At 38.9% G+C, this 17,680-nt stretch overlaps 1 protein-coding gene across 2 annotated transcripts in view; it reads right to left on the reverse strand.

Moving 5' to 3' along the window:
* enox1 (ecto-NOX disulfide-thiol exchanger 1) overlaps nt 1-12,862 on the reverse strand; it is a 104,990-nt gene extending 92,128 nt beyond the window's left edge. Inside the window, exon 1 of one of the 2 annotated variants that reach the window (XM_084122218.1) lies at nt 12,688-12,862. The gene's annotated coding sequence lies outside the window, so the exon portion shown is untranslated. The remainder of the gene's footprint in view (nt 1-12,687) is intronic. The other variant, XM_084122219.1, reaches the window with a different exon arrangement.
* Nucleotides 12,863-17,680: the final 4,818 nt, after the last annotated feature.

A 17,680-nucleotide genomic window follows, 5' to 3' on the forward strand; every position in this document is an offset into this window, starting at 1 on the left:
CAACATGTTTTTCTTTGTTGGTGTTTCTGTGACCTTGTCATCAAAAATAAAATAAAAAATAGATAAAAAAGGACTGACCAGTCAGACCAATTAAGATTCAAGCCTTCCAATGAGGCTTGTGCTTGTTGCTTAGCAACCTGTTCAATTCCCAGTTGAGAAGGTGTCAGATCCATGGCAGGTACATGTGTACATCGGCCTTTAGGTTCTGATCTCTTCCTTTCATTGATGCTCTCTGCCTAAAATCACATGCTGTTTAATTCATCCATCATGAAAATACCACATTTAATCATATGAAAGCACGATGTGATGATGGTAAAGTCAGTGTGAATTGGTATTCTCAATCCATTTCGCTGCAGCAATGTGAAATATTTTCATGTGAAATTGGAATTTCAACAAGTGAAAATGTTGGATGGGAATTAATTGGATGCTGAAAAGTTAATTAAAATCCAGAACTGAGCCAGAGCATATGCGAGTTGTGTTCTGAACGACATACTATATACTATACACTTATACGATGTGCTGTACTGTCTAGTGTATGAATTTTATACGGTTATTTTGTCATCCAGCATTCACTGTAAACAATGACACGATCAATAAGTCATGACGTGTTTTCACATTACTTCAACTCATCAAAATAAGTTAAGCCATTTTAAACATTATTTTTTAAGTTATACAAGATCCAACTCATTTTTTAAGCTTTTTTTAATGTAATTTCCAACATTCCCAACTTAAATTTTTCGATTAATTAAGTGCATCATCTAGATATTTGAAGTGCACTTTTTTCTTTCTGAACTTTTCAATGTAAACACACTACTCACGCTATTTATACTGTACTACAAAATACAATTCTCACTTTTAACTATTAACTACAACTTTAGTTGTTGTGGTGGTAGTTGTTACGTTTAAGTATGGTGTAGGATTAAGGGGTGTAGAATATGGTCATGCAGAATAGAGCATTAATATGTGCTTTATAAGTACTAATAAACAGCAAATATCCTAGTAATATGTATGCTAATAAGCAACTAGTTAATAGTGAGAATTGGACCCATAAACTAAAGTGTTACCGTAATTTGTTGGCCTCAGGTGGTTTACTGAAGATTTTGCTCAACCTTTTGTCCAAAAAAAGAATAAACTCATAATTTGAGATTAAAAGACACTAGGAATGGGCGGTTTGATGTCATATTGTATAACTTAATTTGATGTTGAAACTACTTGACGTGAAGGACTCGCTGGCCATCCCTGACTAGTGTACATGTCATCAGGTTTAAGGACATGGGTTGACTGAAGTGGTGCAATGTTTAAATGTCAAGTATTGTTCCATATGCAGAAAAAAAAAAAACTTTGTTCCTGATGCAACATTTAGTGTGCGTGCCAAACCTCTGTGCCCGAACAATTGTACTTCTCAGAGATAGAGAGAGAAACACTAGAGCTTCAGTCTACAGATGACTCACTTTGTTCCCTCTTTTAGGTATTCGTCTGGCCCTTTCGGGTTAGATCTATCCCCGAAGCAATCTAGGAAAGAGAAATGGAACTGAGATGAGATTTCGACTGTGAGGTGTACCCGGCTCCAACACTATCAGTGCTGACGTTGTTTCATTAGAGAGTTCAATGCAAAAGGCTGTCTGTGTTTACTGAGACCGTAGCCAGAGACTCTCCTCTGATCAGTCAGCAGTTCAGCTGGAAGAGAAAGAGTACAGCCTTTCTGCTTACTGGCCATTAATGTCTAGAGAAATCCCATCATCCAACATGGAGCTCAGTGCTGTGGAGCTGTGGGCTATTCACAGACCCGTCTTCATCATCTCCCAACACCTGCTGCAGAGCCATAAAATCTAGTTATCTGGCTGAGATATAACATAACCAGCGGCCTCTACAATGTCAGAGCACTGAAGTTTGATACTTATAATAATGAATTTTAAAGTTTTTATTGAGCAAGTACACCACCATTCAAAAGTTTGGGGTATGTACGTTTTTTTTTTAATGAAGTTCCAAATTTAGGCTCGGGAGGAGCCTATACATTCAGCCCTGTCAAACAGCAGTCACTGCGTCCCTCCTCCTCCCTATCTCCTCCTCTATTTCTCTTATTCTTCCACTGCAAGGCACTTGAGGACAGCAAGACAACTTCGTTTACCATTAACTATTAAGACTGAATTGGCAGACGGACTCGTGAAATATTTTCGAAAGTCTCTTATGCTCGCCGAGGCTGGATTTATTTTATCAAAAATGTTTTAAACAGTAAAAATAACTGTTTTCTATTCTAATATTTTTTTAACCCTTAAATGCATGAATGTTTTGCCATTCATTATTACATATTCGGGTCTTTAGTGACCCGGATCAATATCTTACACGAATTAGAATAAAACTCTCCTGATATATTAATAACAATTACAAGAATTAAAAAAACAAACATATTTCGATATCTTTTGGAACTTGCTCCACTTGAGCAGATACATTTTACAAAGTAAAAAATAAAAAATAATACAAAAAAATAATTAGAAAACAGACTATATTTGTTTCTTGTTAGGCCTATATTGTTTATAATGAATAGTCTTCATTACTCTAGTCTTCAGTGTCACATGATCCTTCAGAAATCATTCTAATATGCTAATTTAGTGCTCAAGAAAAATTTCTCATCATTATCAATGTTGAAAATAGTTCTGTTGCTTAATATTTTTTTTAGGATTCTCTGATCAAGAAAAAGTTCAAAAGAACAGCATTTATTTGAAATAGAAATCATTTGTAACATTATAATTGGCTTTACTGTAACTTTTGATCAATTTAATGCATCCTTGCTGAATAAAAGTATGAATTTCTTTCAAAAAACAATCTTACTGCCCCCTAAAATTTTTAACTGCAGTGTATACTTGCTAAATGGAGAAATTGGAGGGAGAATTTATGTAACTTCCTTAACTAGAAGCATTTGCATTCACGTATAAGTATGTTACAAGCCAACGGTGTGCACGTGTCAGTGGTCCAGCGCTTCTTATATCTCCATTGTCTCCCATCCCCCACCTTTACAAGCCTTTGTCCTTGAACAAGACAGAGACAGAGGAGATGAAAGCCATCTTTGAAAGGGTTTCATATACCTTAGGATATCTGTGCAATCGTGCAGTGACTGTCCATTTATCCTTCATACATGGGAAACATCTAAATCATTTCAGGTCGTCAGAGATTTACAGCCATCATTTGAACATCATCTTACTATTAACTCTGGATGCAGGACAAAACAAACATTTAATCCATGTCTATTAGTTCATTTAAAGAATAAAAAAAATACTAAAATCTGGAGAGCAATATAAGTTGGCTTTGGACACAATGAGTCCAGGTGTGTTGGACTGTTCATGGCCCCATTTAGCATGGCCCCATTTGAATTGATCACAACTGTGTGTGTGTTTCCCACACCATACAGTATCACCGAATGGAGATTTCCTAATAAATAGCATATTAAAATCCTGCAGCTTAGTTGTCATAATTTTCTGCATCAGCCCAAATATATTGTAATATGTATCAACCAGCACTCTGTGCACTTAGAATGAACTCACTTTTTCACATTGTGTTGTATCTTCCAGATCAGCTCAAACCAGATTATTTGAGCTGTGTTTCAAGCTCTAAAACCTGGAGTAAAACCAAGCCCTAATGTAAAACAAGGCAATAGCACAATCTGATACTCTCCGCCTGAAGAGATAGTATCTTATTCAATCTATGCATGTCCGATGATGCAGTGCAAGGTCAGGACAGTGGCTGCCACAACACAAGCGTGGAAGACTTCGTATTGCAAATGAAGCTGGAGAAAAGGAACACAAACTAAATACACATTAAAAAACATTTTAGTGTGAATTCTGTCCAAACCTGTCCAAAAGAAGATTTATTTATTTTTGTCCATACAATGAAAGCCAATGGGGTCCAAAACACCTTTCATTGTATGGCCAATTTTTTTTTTCAAAACGTCTTTGTGTGTGCGTGTGTGTGCGTGTGTGTGCGTGTGTGTGCGTGCGTGTGTGTGTGTGCGTGCGTGTGCGTGCGTGTGTTCAAAATGAGAAGGAAAATCATGCAGTATTTCTTTTTCTTCCCCTTGAATTTGGGGTGTGGGTAATTGGTTTTATATTGTATTATATTTATATATTTATATCATAGGGTTTAAATGTACGGATCCCCTAAAAGGACACTAAAGATAAGTTAAATGGGAGGAAAAAATATATGCTTTTGCGTTCTCTCGCAAAAACTTTTCTAGTTCCCTTGCAAACTTTGCATTCGCTCGCAAAGAACTTTTTGCAAGTGAATGCAAAGTTTCTTGGAGGAACACGAATGCAAAACTTTTGCAAGATAACGCAAGAGAATTGACATATAATTTTTCCTTCCATCTCTTTCCCAACACAATGTTCATTTAGGGGCTCTGTTCAATTGAGACATTTTCGTTGAATGTACCAGTCTTGTTAAATGCCAATAAAAAAGTTTAGAAGTATAAAGAAAGTAATAAAGGATTGGAACAACATGAGGGTAAGTAATTTTATTTTTTATTCTGCGGCGGAAACAAGCTTCCATACTTTATCGCACAAAGTCTACTTCGGTTTTTACGCATACGAGAGGGTACGCGTACAGTGCGCATGATGCAAATTTCATCACCAGAATAGTATGCGTGTCACATATGTGCATTAAATTTGTTTTAAATATGTTTTGCACTAATCAGTTGGCCCGGGTCGTTAGTTTCACAGTAGAAAACGGAACTAAAAAGATGAACAACAACAACAAAATACCGGAGACTGCAACAACAACAGATGTCCGCATTGACAAGTGCTTGTGTGAGAGAGTTATGAGATAGCCACACATTAGTTTAAAAGAAGACAAAGACATTTTTATCAGTCATAACTTCTGGAGAAAAATAGCACAGATACTGGACAAAGATGAAACTTTCTAGATAGCATGTGTTTGTGCACGCTATCAAATGGAATATACTTTGAAAAGTTACGCATTCGACTTTATGCATACGCTAGCGTACGTGTAAAATAACGCAGTATACTTTGGGCTTAAGAGCCATTAAGCTGAGCTTAGTTTCTCCATATAACACAGAGTAACCAAATATGTTACTTAACCATAAGAAAAGAAAATATAATTCAAGTCCAATTTCCCAGCCAAAATAAAAACTAATTAAACAACGAAACACAATAATTACAGAGCAATTCCAATACAGTCTTGGCACCATCGGTGCTCTGGCCCTAACAAGAATGTAATGACAGAAAATACCTAGCCTGCAATGATTTCAGGTAAAAATTTATTCTACAACGGTAAAAATACAGCATTACAAACATAATGCTGAATAAAAATGAAATAAAAAAGAGAGGAAACAGGCAATATTTACAGTGAAAATAATGATGTAAAAAAATGTTCCCAACAGTGTAGAAGCAGACCCATAATGAGTATGTTTTTCCCCCTTTCACAGCCCTCTTGCAGCATGCAGAATGGAAGGATTGAATAACCAAATAAGAGAGCACAGCAAAAACCATTAACTCCCATTCCTGAAGGCTTCTGCATCACTGCCTGCTGCACTGTTTGCAGCCAGAGGTTGTGTGTGTGTGTGTGTGTGTGTGTGTGTGTGTGTGTGTGTGTGTGTGTGTGTGTGTGTGTGTGTGTGTGTGTGTGTGTGTGTGTGTGTGTGTGTGTGTGTGTGTGTGTCTGATAATCTCTCTCTGGCCACAGGCTGGTAATGGGGAGACAGACGGTCTGTTCCTTTTCCATAGCACCCCTGTCAGTGAGAGACTAAGCAAATGCACCTCTCAAGGCAAAGTAGCATAGCTGAAGTCACGCAGCACTCTCTCCTGAAAAAAGAAAAAGAAAAAGAAAAAGAAAAAAGATTCCTGTCCAGTCGCCAAAATCTTGACTTTCTAACTGACATGAAACCCCAAAAGAGATGGAGGAAAGAATCGTCCATTTTAACAGCCAGACCCTGCCGTTCAGAAATCAACTAGAATGAAAAAACACTGTAAAAGCCACCCATGGACAATTAACTTTAGCACTTAAAATGTGTAATTACAACAAAAGCTAGTTGAATAGAAGGCACATACAGTCATTCACAGTTAATTATTGTAAACAGCTCTCTTTAAAAAGAAAAACATTTCCCCATTTCTCCTCATTGCCGTTTAATTGGTATAGCTGTGATTCTTTACTGGATTTAATTCAGAAATAAGATTTTACATGGACGTCATGTGGCAACTGGCAACCCAACATTAAAATTGCTTTATTGTGGACAAATTGTGTCTATAAGTAGATACTTTTTTATCCCTGTATGAACCAAACCCATATTAAGTGTTTGCTGCCAAAAATCTTTTTTTTTTTTTTCTTTTTTTTTTCATTGTGGCATCATGGATTCGATCAAATACCAACAGATAAAAAATCAAAACCTGACAGCCTGTGCTAGAAATCTTATAATGGGCCATGTTATCTTGGAAAAAGGAGGTTGCAAAAAGTATTTAATAAAAGGGGGCAAATAATTGTTCCCAACGTGTTTTGGAGAAAAACCTTTATTTCATAATGTGATTTTCCCCCCACTTTCAATTCTTTTACTTCAATGAAAGGTTCGATTTTTGTATATTTGAATAAAATATCAAAAGGATTAACAATGCAGATTTATTTTTTACAGCCATCTTTGATCATATTTATCAAGGGGGGAAATAATTCTGAACAGCAGTATATATATATATATATATATATATATATATATATATTGCTTTCATAACTAGTTAGTTCTTTGCATTTATTCATGCATATTTTTCATTCAGTTACTTACAATTTGTTTGTAATGAGTGCAATTTACTACCAATTTCTGAGCAAAAAGTAAACCCTACAGCAAACACTTTACAATAAGGTTTCATTAGTTAACATGAACTAAAAATTAACAACACTTCTACATCATTTATTAATCTGTGTTAATGTTAATTTCAACGTTTACTAATATGTTTTTTAAATCAAAAGCTGTATTTATTAACATTAGTTAATGCATTGTGAACTAACATGAACAAACAATGAACATTACATTTTTACTAAAACTGACAAAGATAAAAAATAACAAACATAAAATGTTATGGTTCATTGTTAGTTCATGTTAGCTAATACATTATGTAATGTTTACAAATGAGACCTTATTGAAACAGTTTTTTTTTCTTTTTTCAGTTTGTAACCAGTAAACACGTCTGCAACCCATTTTTGGTTTGCGACCCACCAGTTTGATTCCCACTGAAGCGGCTCCTCATGTCCTGCACTAACCCACCCAGCCATGTTTATTCAGAGATCTGAAAGGCAGCAAATTGCATTTCCTGCTCGCTTTATTCCATGGATCTCCATATGAATTAAATTATAACTTGATCTATTGCCAAGCTTTACTTCAGGGCTCACAGCCCCCCCTCCAAAGGATAACGCAGCTTATTGTGGCAGAAAAGCCGTCCCAGAAAAACATCCTAACATCAAAGGAGGCTTTAATAACTACTGCTTTGAGATGCAGTGAGATACAGTGGCTTCAGAAGACAAGTGTGACCACAGCCATTCGGACACGCCACATTGGGCCAATTACTGTCTCGTCAACAGCGGTCATGATCATGTGTTAAAGTACAGGGGGTCTAGATTAGATAAATCTAAAAACGCCTAGTATTGCTAAACTGAGGAGACAGCTGGCATGGGGGCCAGCTGAGGAAAAGCATGCATTAACGTCACAGTGTTCTAAATCTGTAAGTGAAAGTGTGACATAACATATGAGAGAAAAGATTTAGCAGTTATACTTCAAACACACAGTCAAACAGATTGCGTGTCTGCAGGGCCGTCCATGCAATTGGTCTGACCACCCCATGCTTGGGATGGCCCGGCGTGCATTCAGAATGACTTTGCATTAACAGCCGACATTTACACTGAACAAAATTATAAACACAACACTTTTGTTTTTGCCCCCATTTTTCATGAGCTGAACTCAAAGATCTAAGACTTTTTCTATGTACACAAAAGGCCTATTTCTCTCAAATATTGTTCACAAATCTGTCTAAATCTGTGTTAGTAGTGAGCACTTCTCCTTTGCCGAGATAATCCATCCACCTCACAGGTGTGGCATATCAAGATATGATTATTGCACAGGTGTGCCTTAGGCTGGCCACAATAAAAGGCCACTCTAAAATGTGCAGTTTTATCACACAGTACAATGCCACAGATGTCGCAAGTTTTGAGGGAGCATGCAATTGGCATGCTGACTGCAGGAATGTCCACCAGAGCTGTTGCCCGTGAATTGAATGTTCATTTCTCTACCATAAGCCGTCTCCAAAGGCGTTTCAGAGAATTTGGCAGTACATCCAACCGGCCTCACAACCACAGACCACGTGTAACCACACCAGCCCAGGACCTCCACATCCAACATCTTCACCTCCAAGATCGTCTGAGACCAGCCACCCGGACAGCTGCTGCAACAATCGGTTTGCATAACCAAAGAATTTCTGCACAAACTGTCAGAAACCGTCTCAAGGAAGCTCATCTGCATGCTCGTCGTCCTCATCGGGGTCTCGACCGGACTGCAGTTCGTCGTCGTAACCGACTTGAGTGGGCAAATGCTCACATTCGATGGCGTCTGGCACTCTGGAGAGGTGTTCTCTTCACGGATGAATCCCGGTTTTCACTGTACAGGGCAGATGGCAGACAGCGTGTATGGCGTCGTGTGGGTGAGTGGTTTGCTGATGTCAACGTTGTGGATCGAGTGGCCCATGGTGGCGGTGGGGTTATGGTATGGGCAGGCGTATGTTATGGACAACGAACACGGGTGCATTTTATTGATGGCTTTTTGAATGCACAGAGATACCGTGACGAGATCCTGAGGCCCATTGTTGTGCCATTCATCCACGACCAGCACCTAATGTTGCAGCATGATAATGCACAGCCCCATGTTGCAAGGATCTGTACACAATTCCTGGAAGCTGAAAACATCCCAGTTCTTGCATGGCCAGCATACTCACCGGACATGTCACCCATTGAGCATGTTTAGGATGCTCTGGATCGGCACATACGACAGCATGTTCCAGGTCCTGCCAATAATCCAGCAACTTTGCACAGCCATTGAAGAGGAGTGGACCAAAATTCCACAGGCCACAATCAACAACCTTTTTTTTTTTTTTTTTTTTTTTTTTTTGGAAAGTAAAACTGCACATTTTAGAGTGCCATTTTATTGTGGCCAGCCTAAGGCACACCTGTGCAATAATCATGCTGTCTAATCAGCATCTTGATATGCCACACCTGTGAGGTGGATGGATTATCTTGGCAAAGGAGAAGTGCTCACTAACACAGATTTAGACAGATTTGAAATAGAAATAGGCCTTTTGTGTACATAGAAAAAGTCTTAGATCTTTGAGTTCAGCTCATGAAAAATGGGGGCAAAAACAAAAGTGTTGCGTTTATAATTTTGTTCAGTGTATATAGAATATATCAGTCATGTGCAACACGGACACCTTGTGGCTATAATTTTCCTCAGTTGATCTTTACAATCTCTGTTTTGCTCCGCTACAAGTAAAGGATAATGAGAAAAGTAACTGTAGAAGAATTATCTGCACATGAGCCTAATTGGACTCACTTTTGACAGATGGAAAAAACACAACTGAGGGAAGACATCAGTATGGCATTCTTTATAGTATGACTGCATTTGTAAACAATATGAATGTCTCAGGGAATGTTCCCAGGTTTTTCTTACGCTTTCAGATCTAAACCGTAGTATTGGCATAATGCTATTAAATCATCACAAAGTGAGGCTCTGCTTCATTTTCATGAATCTGCAATGAAGTCAATACAGATGGGAATGCTTATTACCATGAATTACTTTCAGAGAAACATGTGCAATCTTTTTAAGTGAAAGCTACAAATGGATCAAATACGGGGTACACAGAACACGTGGAGCATATGGACACATGACAAACTAAGTATTTGCCTGATATTTCTATTATACTCTAATTCCACAACCAGTTCATTTCAATCAGTGCATGTCGTTCTCGGTATACAGTGCCTTTGAAAGACAAACAGCAGCAATAAAAATGCTATGACTACTATGTTATGCTATCAGAGGCTTTTAGGAAGAAGAATTCTTCCTCATTCTTATGGGACACTTAAGGATCTCACTTAAGGATCTCCTTTTTATTCATCTAATGCATCAGTCAATTTTTGTTTGCATTAATCTGACTGCATGTTTATATTTATACCTATTATGACCTTCATACATGGATTTTAGGCCCTGGTGAGACTAAAAGCAACACATTTTAAAAATATATACACTTATAAATAAATAAATCAGTCTTCACATTATATTTACTGTAATGTGCATCATATCCCTCAAAAAAAAAGGGGATGACAGAACCAGATTTGGGCCCGGAGTCAAATCTCTTGTGCTTTTTGCACCCCTAACTACAAGTATTATTCATGTATCATAATAAATAGCTGGCCAAGCATTCATAAAGTCAGTATTAAATATCATTATTTCTTCATCTTCAGCTTTTTACTGTAGGTCCAACTGCCAGCTCTGATTAAAGTGTGGATTTGGTTATTTTGCCCTGATTTTGCTTGGCCATCCATAAAGAACTAATTTGCTATCGTTTCAAAACCGGTTCTTGTTGAGGTACTTCACTGACCCAGAATGTAAAATAATGTTATAACTATAACACATTCCAAGTTCAGTGCCTCATAACAATGACGGCCCCTTAAGATTTCTTGAGCACTTTCCCCCACTGTAACTAATAGGTCAACAGAAATTTGCAGGCTGACTTTTGTTTATATTCCAATCTGAATGAAATCAAACCATTTCTAATCCTCAATTTCAACAGAAGACTGGCTTCTTTGTGATATTACATGCTGTATTACTACAGTTGCATTAATTGTTCAGTGGAAACCATTGCATATAAAGCAATGTGTTTATACAACTGCTTTTACACAAAGGTTCAACATGCAAGTAATTAAAATCAAGCAATTTACATTTTGGACAGAAGTTGTCCAGCTGGTTTGTATTTCTTATCGGTCAACAAAAATGCTTCCAATGATAGCATCAAGTTTTGCACGTAACTAAGCAGCGCACGGGCTGAAATACGGACTGGAACAGCATATATGAGTGGAGCGGAGTGACAGATATTTGGCCTTCTCTGCTGAAAGTGCTCTGTAATCACTCGGCTCAAAATCCACTCCTGGTTTCTGCTCAGTGCACAATAGTGAGAGAAGCGCAGCGCAGTGATCGCAGAATAATATAAACATAACATACATGCATAATACACACACTTAGAATGATACTTGCTGCTTTCACTGTGTAAAGGTAAATAAATGTGACAGCACCTTTACTCAAGAAGAATAGGCTACTCATTGAGCCAACCAAATATGAGAACCAAAACAAAGTCTAATTAAAAGAAATCATTTAGAATGTTAATTTAAAGTCAGCATGAAACAGAAGTGGTGATAGTCGTTTCTTCTCTATTGTAATGTATGAGTGAAACGGCTTCTCGGACAAGAAAAGATGTAGGGCGGGACTTGATTTTGTCCATCAGGAATTGATTGGATCGTTGTGTTTTGCTATTGCTGTGATGTCATGTGAGTGACAGGTTGCCCCGCCCTCACACCGGTAAACATGTCATTAGAGAAGAGAAGAGAAGAGAAGAGAAGAGAAGAGAAGAGAAGAGAAGAGAAGAGAAGAGAAGAGAAGAGAAGAGAAGAGAAGAGAAGTCACTGCAAGAGGGAGGGGAAGTTATTTGATTAAAGATTATAAGGGCACATGAATTTTTTAAACCAAAAAAAATTATGATGTGCACAGATAAAACATTTATAATAAACTGCTATATTCCAAAAAAAAAAAAAAAAGAATTGTCCATTTTGATTTCATAGTAAATGTAAATGAATTTTAAAAAATTGTTTTGTTTGTTTGATATAAGATTAGTGTCATATGAAACGTACTTATAAACAAAAAACAAACATAATACAAAAGTTGATAATCAGCTCGCTGAGAGGTCGAACAGACGAGAGTAAATAACTTTGGTTTCTTGTAGCGTTGAGCCGCGAACTCTCTCCATGGTGCTGAAGCTGTTGCCCAGGTGACATGACGATATCAAGGGCATCGGCGTTTCTACAGAGAACCATCTGACGCTCGCGAAACCCCAGCGATTAATACACAAACTACACAAATGTCACGACATTCAACACTTCTCAACAGAATTTAACCAACGTATCTTGTCTTCAGCCAATTTCAAAACATATCAAAGCCGAGAAACTTATTGTTTGTGACCGTCTTTCGTTTCTTATCACTAAATAAGGTCCTTCATTGAGTCTGTGTAGCTTTCTTTCCAGTGAACTCTCTATACAAAACAAAACATTTGCGCGTTGAACTTTCAAAATTGATATAATATTCAACATACAACCGCTTATAATAACCATTCTGTCTCAACAAGTATTTCAACAAGTAATAATATGAATTCCGTCTCAAGTGAAACGCGCGCTTTTTAGAAAATATAACGAGAATGTTGACAAAATAGTAAACACGCGGCTCGTAAATGTTATTGATGCTTCGATAGGGGGAAACAGTGTGATGGAGCTCAGCTCAGTCTGATGAAATGAGAAGAATGGGAACTAGCAGACGCTATCAGGACTGGGACGGACACAAGGAGCGAATACAGACAACAGCAACACTGAAGAATGAAGAACGACTCTTACCGGTCTGAATCAAGCCTCTTCCGAGCTTCGGTGCGATTCGGCGGAATAATCCTGCAAAATAAAGGTGAATGAAGCTGAATGGCGAAACCCTAGCCGTCGTTGCTCTTCAGTGCTGCTGCATCTGACGGCACTGCTGCTGCTTCCACGCGCTGAGAGCGAGAGACTGACTGAGACTGAGGCGCGCGCGACACGGATCAGCGTGCACGAGTCCACAGCGAACTGCCTCCACTGAACAGTTCATGTGCGTTTTGATAAAATTGATGCATATTTTTTTCAATATTTTTCTAAAAACTGGCAAAGAATCTAAAGTCACGATTGAGTCGGTTGTCTGACGTGTTATGTGGCCGGTTTGTTTGTCAGGAAAAATAACAAAGTTCTTACACCAGATTTTTTTTTTCTCTTTCTTTCTTTCTTTCTTTTTTTTTTTTATGCAGTAATTTCAGTAGTAAGTCATGCAGTAAATATTGTCATTCATGCGTGTTAAGATTATAGTACTATATTCTGACTCGCACTGTAGTAGATAGTGATGGGGGTCATCACTAGTAGCCTACTATAGTGCGAGTCAGATAGTAGGCTACTATCTTAACACGCATGCATGACAATATTCACTGCATGACTTACTACTGAAATTACTGAAACTGAAATTTGGTGTGACTTTTTTTAGGAGTCTAAATCTAAATTTGCTGTTCTTTGGATGCATTTAGAAACTTCAAGATTTAGTCTTGTGACTTACAATTAATATGATGCACGTATAGAATTAGTTGCTGTGATCTGTTTAGTGTTTGTGTACTAATTTTAAATTAAATTTATAAAGCTCAAGATCACAGATACAGTGTGAGTGATTTTTAACAGAAAGGTTATTGCATATTTTTCAGAGTCAGAGTCAGAGCACCATGGCTGATCAGGGTAAAGGCAAAATCATCTGGTTATTGTACTCCCTCTGTTGGCCACTGCTGCACACGTCGGTATTTGCTAAATGTTTTAGGTAGCCTATCAAATGATCAACTATGACACGTCATAAAATTACGAGGAAGTGATTAAACCATGATGAAAGGTAAAGCGGGAAACAAATAAGTTTCCTGACTGATTGGTCTTTGAATATCAGGAGAAAGTCAAAGGCAACGATTATTATTGCCATTGTGGAAATGTTGATCTAAGAAAATACATGGGAATTTCACTAATATATGAAAGCCCTTCTTAAGCCTCTATAGAGAATATAACTCAACAACATTAAACCTTTAATCTAAATCTTAACCTAAATTATATTGTCCTGTGACTGTCTCACTTTAGCTTGAAATTTTACAGTAAATAGTTTCAGGTAAATTGTCGGGACATGTTTAAAAACTGTTTACATTAATGCTCATTAGTTATCATATTATTATGAACTAACATGAACCATGTCTGCAACAGTCTGGACTGGCTATTTCAATAAAAGTCTATTGTAAATAAAGCTCAGACATGTGACTCTTCTGATGGTAGCATTTTTGAACCATTGTGCTCATTTTATGGATCAAATGTAGTTAATTTAACTGTATGTTGTCACTATATATGTGGAAAGTTATCATGGTGGAATCCTGCTGTTTATTGATAGACCTACTGATTTGAGTATTATACCTTTTTGGGAAATGTGAAATTTAATATAAAGTAATAAAAATACATTTTACCCAACACATCTGTACTGGAAAATGGTAGGTCTATTATATGGTCCTTAAAGGCTTTTCAGAAAAAATTTTAAATTAAACACTCATTAACAGTTGAATTCAATTCAGTGGGTTTTTTTATTTAATTTTTTTTTTAAAGTTATTACATGAAACTGGCCTGAATGTATTTCAGTGTGGTTATATTGTTTTCCCTTGTTACCCAACAGCTACAGAAATATAATGATATTGTAGTTTTAGTTTGGAGGATAGAATTCACAAAAGCAGTTTTTAACTAGGGGTTTGTAATCAACATCCACTGCTAGAGAAAACAAGCAGTTGTGCCCCTGTGAGCATTGTTCTCCATAAATGATTTCTGTGAAATAGAAAAAATACAATAACTTCTTTAGTTATTTTATGGGGTTTTCTCTTGGGATCAGTGCAGCACAGTACAACAATAACTCCTAACAATAATCATCACATAATTACTAATCTCTGACTTTGAAAATCGTTTATGGTTACTCATGTAACCCTGGTTCCCTGAGATACTGGGAAAGAGCATTGCTTATGGGGAAAACTGAGTTTTCTCAGAATCCTCAATCCTGATTGGTTCACGTCTGTGCAGACAAATGGCTTTTCAGCCCACCGAAAGGAGTGGGGTTGGCTGCCTATATTAGCCATGCAGAATCTTCATCCGTCAGAATCTTACGACTGAGGAGCGGATAGCATGACTCACTGTGCATCGTAGTACCACGGCAAGCTATGCAATGCTCGTTCCCGTTATCTCAGGGAACCAGGGTTACATGAGTAACCATTAACGTTCCCTTTCGATACATTTTCCTCGCAATGTGTTCGTTTACAAACACTTATGGGGAACTTAATCCAATAGCACCATGCTACGAGTTCTGTGAGCCGTCAGCTTAGGGGCGCTCGCTTGAGGGTTAGGGTTAGTATTGACCAGTGCTATTGCATCCACAATCCATCTGGAAATCCTTAGCTTCAAGACCAGCGGCCCTTTCGAACGGCCTTCGAAGCTGACGAACAACTGCTCTGATTGTTGAAATCAGCTAGAGCGCTAAATATACACTCTAAAACCCTGACGGGACAGAGTGCATGAGGTGCCTGCTCATTCTCCACAAGGAGAAGAGCTGATAGCACTATCACCTGCATTTTTAATGGGATGGAAAGTACTTTCGGCATGTAGCCTATTCTCGGCCCGAGGACCACTTTACAGTTGTTGGGACAGAACTCAAGGCTGGAAGGTTCCACAGACAGAGCCTGAAGATCTCCAGCTTGCTTGACTGACGCTAAAGCAGTCTTAAGTGAGAGGGACCAAAGGTCAGTTGTTCCGAGCGGCTCAAAGGGAGGGTCCTGATGATGGCTACATGAGGGAAGGTATAAAGGCGCAGACGAGGCCATTTCTGGGCCAGCGCGTCCATTTCCTTTGAGAAGTATATCTAGCAGTGGGAATACTCTCTTAGTGAAAAGACCCACATCCACCTGACTAAGGGGGCGCCATATCGCTTTAACTGCCTGGGGGTGGAGTCTCTATTCCGCTGGGGGGCGGTCCGCCGTGTGACAGCATGTCTGCTCCTCAAGGAGCCCGGCACGTGAACCACCCTCACTAAGCTGAGTTTCCTCTGGAGGAGATGGCTCGCCAGTCTGTGCATAAGGTGAGACCTGAGACCTCCTTAGTGGTTTATAAAGGTAACCACCGTCTTGTTGTCCAAATGGATCAGGACATGATGATCACTGAGTTTTGTCTGGAACTCCTTAAAGGGCCAAAATCACAGCCATCATTTCTAGGCTGTTGGTGTGCCAACTCGACATAGTAATCACCCATGAGCCAAAGGCTATTCCCAGCCCATCTTGGAGGCATCTGTAATAGCCACTTTCCTCTGAAAACCGAGCCCAGCGTGACCCCATCCTGGTAAAAGCAGGATGATTTCCAAGGGACCAAGGCTTTGACGCAGCCATGGGTCACCTTGAGAGAGTATTGGTCTGTGCGCCACGCATGGGGTAGGACAAGGCCCTTCAACCAGAGCTGGAGTGGTCGAATGTGGAGCAGGCCCAAAAGCTTCTGAACCTGAAGCTTCTTGAACGAGGTTGACATGCTCCTGATTTAAGGTGCGCTCCTGTGAGAGCCAAGCTTGCATTTGGACTGAGTCGAAGACCATCCCCAGGAATGAAATTCGTTGACTGGGGAGCAGCGAGCTCTTGCCGAAGTTGACCCTGAAGCCCAGCTAGGATTTGTGGGTGCATAGCTCCTGTTCCGATTCGGCTAAAAGCAGCCAATCATTGAGGTAGTTGAGTATGCAGATTCCTGTCTGTCTCAGAAGGGAAAAGAGCCACGTCTACACACTTTTAAGGTCTGTATATTGGTATGCCACCCCCTCAAACGTGAATCTCAAGAACGGTCTGTCGTGGGGGGCTATTTGGACATGAAAGTAGGTATCTTTCTGATCCAATGATATAAACCAATCCCTGGGGCGAATTTGCACTAGGATTGTTTTATAGTTAACATTCTGAAAGGCCGTCTCATGAGGGCGCGATTCAGGCATCTCAGATGGAGGATGGGCCTGAGGCCGCCATCCTTCTTGCGGACAAGGAAGTCAGGTCTGTAAAAGCCTGGCTTACTGTGTTCTGTGGGAACTTTCTCCACGGTGCCTTTTTCCAGCAGAGACTGTATTTCTGTTCTGAGGACATGAGCACAGCTGGTTGTAGATTGCCTGATGGCGTGGCTGCGCCGGCTGGAGAGGCCTCACATTACGGCAAACAGAAGATGCAGAGAAGAGGGAAGAGGGAGTGGGATCTGTGCGGGAGCTTTATAACCTTAAGCAGTATTTAAAGGTCCCGTTCTTCGTGATCCCATGTTTCAAACTTTAGTTAGTGTGTAATGTTGCTGTTAGAGCATAAATAATATCTGTAAAATTATAAAGCTCAAAGTTCAATGCCAAGCGAGATATTTTATTTAACAGAAGTCGCCTACAACGAACGGCTCGTTTGGACTACATCCCTCTACTTCCTTCTTTAATGACGTCACTAGAACCGTTTTTTGACTAACCTCCGCCCACAGAAATGCTCCCTCAACTCTACCGAAATACGTTTATGTACTTGCGCACTTCTTATAACTTAGTGCGTTTACTCAGCTCTTACGGTGATTTTCTGAAGTAAAACTGACGCTTCATCTTTTGTGTGATGTACAATAAACTTTATTAAACTCATCAGTATATGTTTGATCATCATTCAGACAGCAGACTTGTAGGCTATTAATAAATAATGGATACATACAAGCAGATGACAAATACGTTATAATAACCGTAATTAAACTACTAAACTATACCTGTTTCATCTCT

The sequence above is a fragment of the Abramis brama genome (assembly GCF_963993115.1).
Source record: "Abramis brama genome assembly, chromosome: 8".
In the NCBI taxonomy this organism is placed as follows: Eukaryota; Metazoa; Chordata; class Actinopteri; order Cypriniformes; family Leuciscidae; genus Abramis; species Abramis brama.